Source organism: Lolium perenne, chromosome 7 (genome assembly GCF_019359855.2).
Source record: "Lolium perenne isolate Kyuss_39 chromosome 7, Kyuss_2.0, whole genome shotgun sequence".
Lineage (NCBI taxonomy): Eukaryota > Viridiplantae > Streptophyta > Magnoliopsida > Poales > Poaceae > Lolium > Lolium perenne.
In genome coordinates this window covers 50,048,360-50,061,621 of record NC_067250.2, presented here as the reverse complement: position 1 = coordinate 50,061,621, position 13,262 = coordinate 50,048,360, and positions in this window count along the sequence as shown.

The following is a 13,262-nucleotide window of genomic DNA, read 5'->3' as shown; positions in this document are numbered from 1 at the left end:
TCAATCTCACCGGCTTGCTGTAAACAAAGGATTAGATGTATAGTGTGGATGATGATGTTTGTTTGCGAAGAACAGTAAAGAACAATTGCAGTAGATTGTATTTCAGATGTAAAGAATAGGACCGGGGTCCACAGTTCACTAGTGGTGTCTCTCCCATAAGATAGCAGATGTTGGGTGAACAAATTACAGTTGGGCAATTGACAAATATAGAAGGCATAACAATGCACATACAAATATCATGATGAGTACTATAAGATTTAATCACGGCATTACGACAAAGTACATAGACCGCCATCCAGCATGCATCTATGCCTAAAAAGTCCACTTTCAGGTTATCATCCGAACCCCTTCCGGTATTAAGTTGCAAGCAACAGACAATTGAATTAAGTATGGTGCGTAATGTAATCAACACAAATATCCTTAGACAAAGCATCGATGTTTTATCCCTAGTGGCAACAGCACATCCACAACCTTAGAACTTTCTGTCACTATCCCAGATTTAATGGAGGCATGAACCCACTATCGAGCATAAATACTCCCTCTTGGAGTCACAAGTATCAACTTGGCCAGAGCCTCTACTAGCAACGGAGAGCATGCAAGAACATAAACAACATATATGATAGATTGATAATCAACTTGACATAGTATTCAATATTCTTCGGATCCCAACAAACACAATATGAAGGATTACAAATAAACGATCTTGATCATGATAGGCAGCTCACAAGATCGAACATGATAGCACAATTAGGAGAAGACGACCATCTAGCTACTGCTATGGACCCATAGTCCAGGGGTGAACTACTCACACATTGATCCGGAGGCGATCATGGCGATGAAGAGACCTCCGGGAGATGATTCCCCTCTCCGGCAGGGTGCCAGAGGCGATGTCCTGAATCCCCCGAGATGGGATTGGCGGCGGCGGCGTCTCTGGAAGGTTTTCCGTATCGTGGCTCTCGGTACTGGGGGTTTCGCGACGGAGGCTTTAAGTAGGCGGAAGGGCAGGTCAGGGGGCCACACGAGGGCCCCACACAACAGGCCGGCGCGGCCAAGGCTTGGACCGCGCCGCCCTAGTGTGGCGCCACCTCGTGGCCCCACTTCGTCTCTCCCTCGGACTTCTGGAAGCTTCGTGCAAAAATAGGCCCCTGGGCGTTGATTTCGTCCAATTCCGAGAATATTTCCTTACTAGGATTTCTGAAACCAAAAACAGCAGAAAACAACAACTGGCTCTTCGGCATCTCGTCAATAGGTTAGTGCCGTAAAATGCATAATAATGACATATAATGTGTATAAAACATGTGAGTATCATCATAAAAGTAGCATGGAACATAAGAAATTATAGATACATTTGGGACGTATCAAGCATCCCCAAGCTTAGTTCCTACTCGCCCTCGAGTAGGTAAACGATAACAAAGATAATTTCTGAAGTGACATGCTATCATAATCTTGATCATACTATTGTAAAGCATATGAGATGAATGCAGCGATTCGAAGCAATGATGAAGATAATGAGTAAACAAATGAATCATATAGCAAAGACTTTTCATGAATAATACTTTCAAGACAAGCATCAATAAGACTTGCATAAGAGTTAACTCATAAGCAATAAGTTCAAAGTAAAGGCATTGAAACAACACAAAGGAAGATATAAGTTTCAGCGGTTGCTTTCAACTTCAACATGTATATCTCATGGATAATTGTCAACACAAAGTAATATAACAAGTGCAATAGGTAAACATGTAAGAATCAATGCACACAGTTGATACAAGTGTTTGCTTCTAAGATAGAAAGAATAGGTAAACTGACTCAACAATAAAGTAAAAGAATGGCCCTTCGCAGAGGGAAGCATGGATTACTATTTTTGTGCTAGAGATTTTATTTTGAAAACAAGAAACAATTTTGTCAACGGTAGTAATAAAGCATATGAGTTATGTATAAGACATCTTATAAGTTGCAAGCCTCCTAATTAGCTTGGGTTAACACGGATTATCATTGCATAACATATGTTTCAACCAAGTGTCACAAAGGGGTACCTCTATGCCGCCTGTACAAAGGTCTAAGGAGAAAGCTCGCATTGGATTTCTCGCTTTTGATTATTCTCAACTTAGACATCCATACCGGGACAACATAGACAACATATAATGGACTCCTCTTTTAATGCTTAAGCATTCAACAACAGGTAATATTCTCATAAGAGATTGAGGTTTTATGTCCAAACTGAAACTTCCACCATGAATCATGGCTTTAGTTAGCGGCCCAATGTTCTTCTCTAACAGTATGCATACTCAAACCATTTGATTGTGAAAACCGCCCTTACTTCAGACAAGACGAACATGCATAGCAACTCACATGATATTCAACAAAGGTAAAAGAGTTGATGGCGTCCCCAGAAAACATGGTTACCGCTCAACAAGCAACTTACTAAGAAATAAGACACATAAGTACATATTCTTCACCACGATAGTTTTTAAGCTATTTTGTCCCATGAGCTATATATTGTAAAGGTAAAGAATAGAAATTTTAAAGGTAGCACTCAAGTAATGTACTTTGGAATGGCGGAGAAATACCATGTGGTAGGTAGGTATGGTGGACACAAATGGCATGGTTATTGGCTCAAGAATTTGGATGCACGAGAAGAATCCCTCTCAATACAAGGCTAGGCTAGCAAGGTTGTTTGAAGCAAAATCAAGTATGAAATGGTGCAGCAAGACTCACATATAAACATATTGTAAGCATTATAAGACTTTACATCGTCTCCTTGTTGTTCAAACACCTCAACCAGAAAATATCTAGACTTAGAGAGAACAATCATGCAAACCAAATTTTAACATGCTCTATGTAGTTATTCATTAATGGGTACAAGGTACATGATGCAAGAGCTTAAACAAGATCTATATGAGCACAACAATTGCCAAGTATCACATTATTCAAGACATTAACCCATTTACCACATGCGGCATTTTCCGTTTCCAACCATATATCAATAAACGAGGTAGTTCAACCTTCGCAATGAACATTAAGAATAAAGCTAAGAACACATGTGTTCATACAAAACAGCGGAGCGTAATATCTCCAATATAAAGGATTGTGGGATCCAATTTATTCAAACAAACAAAAATAAAAACAAACAGAAGCTCCAAGTAAAGCACATAAGATGTGACAGAATAAAAATATAGTTTCACTAGAGGAAACTGATAAGTTGTCGATGAAGAAGGGGATGCCTTGGGCATCCCCAAGCTTAGACGCTTGGGTCTTCTTAAAATATGCAGGGATGAACCACGGGGGCATCCCCAAGCTTTGACTTTTCACTCTTCTTGATCATATTGTATCATCCTCCTCTCTTGACCCTTGAAAACTTCCTCCACACCAAACTCGAAACAAACTCATTAGAGGGTCAGTGCATAATTCATATATTCAGAGGTGACATAATAATTCTTAATACTTCTGGACATTGCACAAAGCTACTGAAAGTTAATGGAACAAAGAAATCCATCAAACATAGCAAAACAGGCAATGCGAAATAAAAGGCAGAATCTGTCAAAACAGAATAGTCCGTAAAGACAAATTTTAAAATGGCACCAGACTTGCTCAGATGAAAATTCCCAAATTGAATGAAAGTTTCTTACATATCTGAGGATCACGCACGTAAATTGGCAGATTTTTCTGAGTTACCTACATAGAATTCTGCCCAGATTCGTGACAGCAAGAAATCTGTTCCTGCGCAGTAATCCAAATCTAGTATTGGCTTTACTATCAAAGACTTTACTTGGCACAACAATGCAATAAAATAAAGATAAGGAGAGGTTGCTACAGTAGTAAACAACTTCCAAGACTCAAATATAAAATAAAGTGCAGAAGTAAAAACATGGGTTGTCTCCCATAAGCGCTTTTCTTTAACGCCTTTCAGCTAGGCGCAGAAAGTGTGCATCAAGTAACATCAAGAGACGAAGCATCAACAGCATAATTTGTTCTAATAATAGAATCATAAGGTAACTACATTCTCTTTCTAGGGAAGTGTTCCATACCTTTCTTGAGAGGAAATTGATATTTAATATTACCTTCCTTCATATTAATGGTAGCACCAACAGTTCGAATAAAAGGTCTTCCCAATATAATGGGACAAGATGCATTGCATTCAATATCCAAGACAACAAAATCAACGGGGACAAGGTTAATGTTAACCATAATACGAACATTATCAATCCTCCCCAAAGGTTTCTTTATAGCATTATCAACAAGATTAACATCCAAATAACAATTTTTCAATGGTGGCAAGTCAAGCATATCATAAATTTTCTTAGGCATAACAGAAATACTTGCACCAAGATCACATAAAGCATTACAATCAAAATCATTGACCCTCATCTTAATGATAGGCTCCCAACCATCTTCTAACTTTCTAGGAATAGAAGTTTCAAGTTTTAGTTTATCTTCTCTAGCTTTTATGAGAGCATTTGTAATATGTTTTGTAAAGGCCAAAATTATAGCACTAGCATTGGGACTTTTAGCAAGATTTTGTAAAAACTTTATAACTTCAGAGATGTGACAATCATCAAAGTCTAAACCATTATTATCTACAGCAATGGGATCATTGTCCCCAATGTTGGAAAAAATTTCAGCAGGTTTATCACAAGCAGTTTCAGCAGTTTTAGCAATTTCAGGAATTTTGCACGCTTTGCACTAGGAGTAGAAACATTGCCAACACCAATTATTTTACCATTGATAGTAGAAGGTGTAGCAACATGTGAATCATTATCATTACTAGTGGTGGTAATAGTCCAAACTTTAGCTACATTATTCTCTTTAGCTAGTTTTTCATTTTCTTCTCTATCCCACCTAGCACGCAATTCAGCCATCAATCTTATATTCTCATTAATTCTAACTTGGATGGCATTTTCTGTAGTAACAATTTTATTTTCATTATCCTTATTAGGCATAACTTTCAATTTTAAAAGATCAACATCAGAGGCAAGTCTATCAACCTTAGAAGCGAGAATATCAATTTTATCGAGCTTTTCCTCAACAGATTTGTTAAAAGCAGTTTGTGTACTAATAAATTCTTTAAGCATAGCTTCAAGACCAGGGGGTACACTCCTATTATTGTTGTAAGAATTACCATAAGAATTACCATAACCATTACCATTAGCAGAAGGATATGGCCTATAGTTGTTACCAGAATTATTCCTATAAGCATTGTTGTTGAAATTATTATTTTTAATGAAGTTCACATCAACATTTTCTTCTTGAGCAACCAATGAAGCTAAAGGAACATTATTAGGATCAACATTAGATCTACCATTCACAAGCATAGACATAATCACATCAATCTTATCACTCAAGGAGGAGGTTTCTTCGACAGAGTTTACCTTCTTACCTTGTGGAGCTCTTTCCGTGTGCCATTCAGAGTAATTGACCATCATATCATCAAGAAGCTTTGTAGCCGCCCCCAAGGTGATGGACATAAAGGTACCTCCAGCAGCTGAATCCAATAGGTTCCACGAAGAAAAATTCAATCCAGCATAGAAGGTTTGGATGATCATCCAAGTAGTCAGTCCATGGGTTGGGCAATTCTTTACCAAAGATTTCATTCTTTCCCATGCTTGAGCAACATGTTCATTATCCAATTGCTTAAAATTCATTATGCTACTTCTCAAAGATATAATTTTAGCAGGAGGATAATATCTACCAATAAAAGCATCTTTACATTTAGTCCATGAATCAATACTATTCTTAGGCAAAGATAGCAACCAATCTTTAGCTCTTCCTCTTAATGAGAAAGGAAACAATTTTAATTTTATAATATCACCATCTACATCCTTATACTTTTGCATTTCACATAGTTCAACAAAATTATTAAGATGGGAAGCAGCATCATCAGAACTAACACCAGAAAATTGCTCTCTCATGACAAGATTCAGTAAAGCAGGTTTAATTTCAAAGAATTCTGATGTAGTAGCAGGTGGAGCAATAGGTGTGCATAGGAAATCATTATTATTAGTGCTAGTGAAGTCACACAACTTAGTATTCTCAACAGTACCCATTTTAGCAGTAGTAAATAAAGCAAACTAGATAAAGTAAATGCAAGTAACTAATTTTTTTGTGTTTTTGATATGGAGAACAAGACAGTAAATAAAGTAAAACTAGCAACTAATTTTTTTGTGTTTTGATATAATGCAGCAAACAAAGTAGTAAATAAAATAAAGCAAGACAAAAACAATGTAAAGAGATTGGAAGTGGAGACTCCCCTTGCAGCGTGTCTTGATCTCCCCGGCAACGGCGCCAGAAATTTGCTTGATGCGTGTAGTTGACACGTCCGTTGGGAACCCCGAGAGGAAGGTGTGATGCGCACAGTAGCAAGTTTCCCTCAGTAAGAAACCAAGGTTTAATCGAACCAGTAGGAGTCAAGAAGCACGTTGAAGGTTGATGGCGGAGGAGTGTAGTGCGGTGCAACACCAGGGATTCCGGCGCCAACGTGGAACCTGCACAACACAATCACAGAACTTTGCCCCAACGTAACAACGAGGTTGTCAATCTCACCGGCTTGCTGTAAACAAAGGATTAGATGTATAGTGTGGATGATGATGTTTGTTTGCGAAGAACAGTAAAGAACAATTGCAGTAGATTGTATTTCAGATGTAAAGAATAGGACCGGGGTCCACAGTTCACTAGTGGTGTCTGTCCCATAAGATAGCAGATGTTGGGTGAACAAATTACAGTTGGGCAATTGACAAATAAAGAAGGCATAACAATGCACATACAAATAGCATGATGAGTACTATGAGATTTAATCAGGGCATTACGACAAAGTACATAGACCGCCATCCAGCATGCATCTATGCCTAAAAAGTCCACGTTCAGGTTATCATCCGAACCCCTTCCGGTATTAAGTTGCAAGCAACAGACAATTGCATTAAGTATGGTGCGTAATGTAATAAACACAAATATCCTTAGACAAAGCATCGATGTTTTATCCCTAGTGGCAACATCACATCCACAACCTTAGAACTTTCTGTCACTGTCCCAGATTTAATGGAGGCATGAACCCACTATCGAGCATAAATACTCCCTTTTGGAGTCACAAGTATCAACTTGGCCAGAGCCTCTACTAGCAACGGAGAGCATGCAAGAACATAAACAACATATATGATAGATTGATAATCAACTTGACATAGTATTCAATATTCATCGGATCCCAACAAACACAACATGAAGGATTACAAATAAACGATCTTGATCATGATAGGCAGCTCAAACGATCGAACATGATAGCACAATTAGGAGAAGACGACCATCTAGCTACTGCTATGGACCCATAGTCCAGGGGTGAACTACTCACACATCGATCCGGAGGCGATCATGGCGATGAAGAGACCTCCGGGAGATGATTCCCCTCTCCGGCAGGGTGCCGGAGGCGATCTCCTGAATCCCCCGAGATGGGATTGGCGGCGGCGGCGTCTCTGGAAGGTTTTCCGTATCGTGGCTCTCGGTACTGGGGGTTTCGCGACGAAGGCTTTAAGTAGGCGGAAGGGCAGGTCAGGGGGCCCCACGAGGGCCCCACACAACAGGCCGGCGCGGCCAAGGCTTGGACCGCGCTGCCCTAGTGTGGCGCCACCTCGTGGCCCCACTTCGTCTCTCCCTCGGACTTCTGGAAGCTTTGTGCAAAAATAGGCCCCTGGGCGTTGATTTCGTCCAATTCCAAGAATATTTCCTTACTAGGATTTCAGAAACCAAAAACAGCAGAAAACAGCAACTGGCTCTTCGGCATCTCGTCAATAGGTTAGTGCCGGAAAATGCATAATAATGACATATAATGTGTATAAAACATGTGAGTATCATCATAAAAGTAGCATGGAACATAAGAAATTATAGATACGTTTGGGACGTATCAAGGGTTTTTGAAATTTCCATGCTTGAAAACCAAAAACCACTTCTCTTCATGCATGCTTGACTTCATAAGACAGAGTTTAGGGTTAGGGGGTAGATACATGATTTTCCTGCTAGTTTGAATATGTCTAGACCTTGTTTATCAATTTAATTGAATGCTTACTATATGACATGAGCAAACCTTGGTTTTAATTTTTTATACCCATTTGAATCTTCGTCAAATCCTAGGTTTGTTGACCAAGATTTGAACAAGTTTAAACCATTAATATGAAAAAGTAAGCATGTATGCTTCTTAATTAGTCACTCCAAAATGAAGCTCTTGGGAGGGTTTTTGAAATTTCCATGTTTGAAACCAAAAACCACTTCTTCTCTTCATGCTTGAATTCATAAGTCAGGGTTTAGGGATATATAGGGGGTAGATACATGATTTTTCTGGTTTGATATGTCTAGACCTTGTTTATCAACTTAATTGAATGCTTACTATATGACATAAGAAGACTATGTGCCTTGATTTTTCATTTTTTTAAATTAGGCCCATTTGAATCTTGGTCAAATCCTAGGTTTGACCATGATTTAAACAAGTTTAAAACATGAATATGAAAATTAAGCATGTATCCTTCGTAGTCACTCCAAAATGAAGCTCTTGAGAGGGTTTTTGAAATTTCCATGTTTGAAACAAAAAATCCACGTACTTCTCTTCATGCTTGACTTCATAAGACAGAGTTTGGGGTTAGGGGTAGCTTGATACATGATTTTTCTCGTTTGAATATGTCTAGACCTTGTTTATCAACTTAATTGAATGCTTACTATATATATGACATAAGAAGACTATGTGCATTGGTTTTTCATTTTATTGTTTTTTTAATTTTATGCCCATTTGAATCTTGGTCAAATCCTTGGTTTGACCATGATTTAAACAAGTTGAAAACATGAATATGAAAAATTAAGGACATATCCTTCTTAGTCACTCCAAAATGAAGCTCTTGGGAGGGTTTTTGAAATTTCCAAGTTTAAAACCAAAAACCACTTCTCTTCATGCTTGTCTTCATAAGACAGTTTGGGGTTAGGGGTAGCTTGTTGATACATGATTTTTCTAGTTTGAATATGTCTAGACCTTGTTTATCAACTTAATTGAATGCTTACGAGATGACATAAGATGACTATGTGCATTGGTTTTTCATTTTATTGTTTTTTTTTGAATTTTTATGCCCATTTGAATCTTGGTCAAATCCTAGGTTTGACCATGATTTAAACAAATTTAAAACATGAAGATGAAAAATTAAGCATCTATCCTTCTTAGTCAGTCCAAAATGTAGCTCTTGGGAGGGTTTTTGAAATTTCCATGCTTGAAACCAAAAACCACTTCTCTTCATGCATGCTTGACTTCATAAGACAGAGTTCAGAGTTAGGGGGTAGATACATGATTTTCCTGGTTTGAATATGTCTAGACCTTGTTTATTAACTTAATTGAATGCTTACTATATAACATAAGAAGACCTTTTTTTTTGAATTCTTATACCCATTTGAATCTTGGTCAAATCCTTGGTTCCACCAAGATTTGAATAAGTTAAAAACATGAATATGAAAAAGTAAGCATGTATGCTTCTTAGTCACTTCAAAATGAAGCTCTTGGGAGGGTTTTTGAATTTCCATGTTCGAAACCAAAAACCACATATCTTCATGCTTGACTTCATGAAACAGAGTTTAGGGTTACGGGGTAGATACATGATTTTTCTTGTTTGAATATGTATAGACCTTGTTTATCATCTTAATTGAATGCTTACTATATGACATAAGAAGACCTTGGTTTTTCAATTTTTTTGATTTTTTTAATTTGTATGCCCATTTGAATCTTGGTCAAATCCTATGTTTGACCAAGATTTGAACAAGTTTAAATCATGAATATGAAAAATTAAGCATTTATCCTTCTTAGTCACTCCAAAATGTAGCTCTTGGGAGAGTTTTTGAAATTTACATGTTTGAAACCCAAAACAACTTCTCTTCATGCTTGACTTCATAAGACAGAGTTTAGGGTTAGGGGTAGATACATGATTTGTCTGGTTTGAATACGTCTAGACCTTTTTTATCAACTTTAATGCTTACTATATGACATAAGAAGACTATGTGCTTTGGTTTTTCATTTTTCTGATTTTTTTTATTTTTGATGCCCATTTGAATCTTGGTCAGATCCTAGGTTTGACCAAGATTTAAACAAGTTTAAAACATGAAAATGAAAAGGGAAGCATTTATCCTTCTTAGTCACTCTAAATGAAGTTTTTGGGAGGTTTTTGAAATTTCCATGTTTGAAACCCAAAACCACTTCTCTTCATGCTTGACTTCATAAGACATAGTTTAGGGTTAGGGGTAGATAGATGATTTGTATGGTTTGAATATGTCTAGACCTTGTTTATCAACTTGAATGCTTACTATATGACATAAGAAAACTACGTATGTGCTTTGGTTTTTCATTTTTCTGTTTTTTTTGAATTTTCCGCCCATTTGAATCTCTGTGAAATCCTAGGTTTGACCAAGATTTAAACAAGTTTAACACGTGAAAACGAAAAGGTAAGCATGGATCCTTCTTAGTCACTCCAAAATGTACCAATTGATAGACGTGTTAACTTTGCTTCATGGAAAAAATAATGTCATGTAAATGAGTTAACTTGGATTTCCTACCCTTGAATCCATAGGAAACTTTGTTCTAATGCACTATAATAATCAACCGAGTTTTTACACCAACAGGTCTGTCACTTACGTGTGGTGCCCATGCGTGAGGTCCCACACTTCAGTGAGCACAAGTCACGTGAAATAGGTACGCAAACTCCCAGCCATTTTCTTTGTCAAGAGAAGACGCATCAGGATGCGTATTGAAAGTCTCTGGGTCCGTCAGGATCCTTCGGTTGTCCCTCTCACAAAAAAAACAAATCTCTCTCATTCTCGGCCTCGCTCGACTCGCTCGCTCGCACCTCCTGCTCACTGACAAACCCTGCACAACAGTCAACATCATCACCCGAAAAAGGGGAGACACCATAATGCTCTCCCTCCTTCTTCTCTCCTTCCGAGTGATCCCTCTTCCTCCGAGTTTCACTCGACGGGCAAACACATATGTGCTGCATAGTAGAGTAATAATAAAAATGTACGTAGAAAAATCGACCTACGAATCTATAATTAAATAGGTTAAACTAGGTTTTTGCCCAGTACTACAGATCAATGTTCAAAAAAATCCAACTACGGGGTTCGAACAACCCCATTTCTAATCAAAGAATTTTTTCGACGTCATCCAAATGGCCTCAAACTATAGCATGGGCGGATCCAGACTATAGCCAAGGGGGGCAGCCGCCCCACTCAATTTTCTGAAACCTTGTAATATGTTAAGCTAAAGGCTAGTTTGCCCGCACTTAGAAATGATATTTGCATCACTTATCATATGTTTGCCCATTTGAATCTTGTCAAATCCTAGATTTGACCAAGATAATTTAAGCAATTTTAAAACATGAAAATGAAAAGGGAAGCTTGTATCCTTCTTAGTCACTCTAAAATGAAGTTTGAGGAGGTTTTTGAAATTTCCATGTTTGAAACCAAAAACCACTTCTCTTCATGCATGCTTGACTTCATAAGACAAAGTTTAGGGCTAGGGGTAGCTAGATACATGATTTTTCTGGTTTGAATATGTCTAGACCTTGTTTATCAACTTAATTGAATGCTTACTATATGACATAAGAAGACTACGTGCCTTGGTTTTTCATTTATTTTGATTTATTTTGAATTTTTATGCCCATTTGAATCTTGGTCAAATCCTAGGTTTGACCATGATTTAAACAAGTTTAAAACATAAATATGAAAAATTAAGCATCTATCCTTCTTAGCCACTCCAAAATTTAGCTCTTGGGAGGGTTTTTGAAATTTGCATGTTTGAAACCAAAAACCACATCTCTTCATGCTTGACTTCATAAGTCAGAGTTTAGGGATAGGGGGTAGATACATGATTTTTCTGGTTGAATATGTCTAAACCTTGTTTATTAACTAGAATTCTTACTATATGACATACGAAGACTATTTGCTAACGGAGGGAGTAAGCACTCTAGCTATGAAAAGTACCGAACGATGCATACCAAAATGATTTTTTAGAGGAATACTAGTTCGGATTATATAATTTTATATTAGCAGGCCAAAATCGAACCCCGTAGTTGGATTTTCAGAAATTGATCCGTAGTACTGGGCAAAACCCTAGTTTAGCTTATTTAATAATAGATTCGTAGGTCGATTTTTTTACGTTATTATTATTATTACTAGGCAGCATATGTGTTTGCCCGTCGAGTGAAAATCTTTCATTTCATTTTTCTTTTCCGCAAGGTCGGGAGTCGGAGGAAGAGGGATCACACGGGAGGAGACGAAGGGAGAGCAGTCACGAGGCCCCACTTATTTATGGTGTCTATCCTTTCTCTGGTGATGTTGACTGTTGTGCAGGGTTGTCAGTGCGCAGGGGGTGCGAGCGAGCGAGAAAGGCCGAGAATGAGAGAGATGTTTTTTTTAGAGGGACAACCGAACGATCCTGAAGGACCCAGATTTCCAATACGCATCAGAGCACAGTTTACAGCAGGAGACAAAATAAACAGGAAATTACGTCTAAATCCCTAAGATTTACATGGTAGACCCCAGGCTGAAAGCAAGAAATGCGATCGGGTTCTTAACAGCCACCGTCCGGATTGATCCTCGTCGCAGCCAGGGACGAACCACTTGGCGCGACCAAATCGCCATAGCTACAGAGCCTGCACACCATGGCCTACGAGCTGAGCTAGAAACGTCCTGCCAAAACCAGCAGCCAACGGAGGTGGATAATTGGAGAGATGGAAAGAGAGAGAGAGAGAGAGTGTTGATTCCTCTCTCTTGAAAAAAGAAGATGGCTGGGAGTTTGCCTACCTAGCGTACGTGACTTGTGCTCACTGAAGTGTGGGACCTCACGCATGGGAACCACACGTAAGTGACAGACTTGTTGCTCTAATAACTCGGGTGATTATTATACTGTATTAGTACACAGTTTCCTATGGATCCTTCTTAGTCACTTCAAAATGAAGCTCTTTGGGAGGGTTTTTGAAATTTCCATGTTTGAAACCAAAAACCACATATCTTCATGCGCTTGACTTCATGAGACAGAGTTTAGGGTTAGGGGGTAGATACATGATTTCTCTGGTTTGAATATGTCTAGACCTTGTTTATCAACTTAATTGAATGCTTACTATATGACATAAGAAGACTATGTGCCTTGGTTTTTCATTTTTTTAAATTATGCCCATTTGAATCTTGGTCAAATCCTAGGTTTGACCATGATTTAAACAAGTTTAAAACATGAATATGAAAAATTAAGCATGTATCCTTCG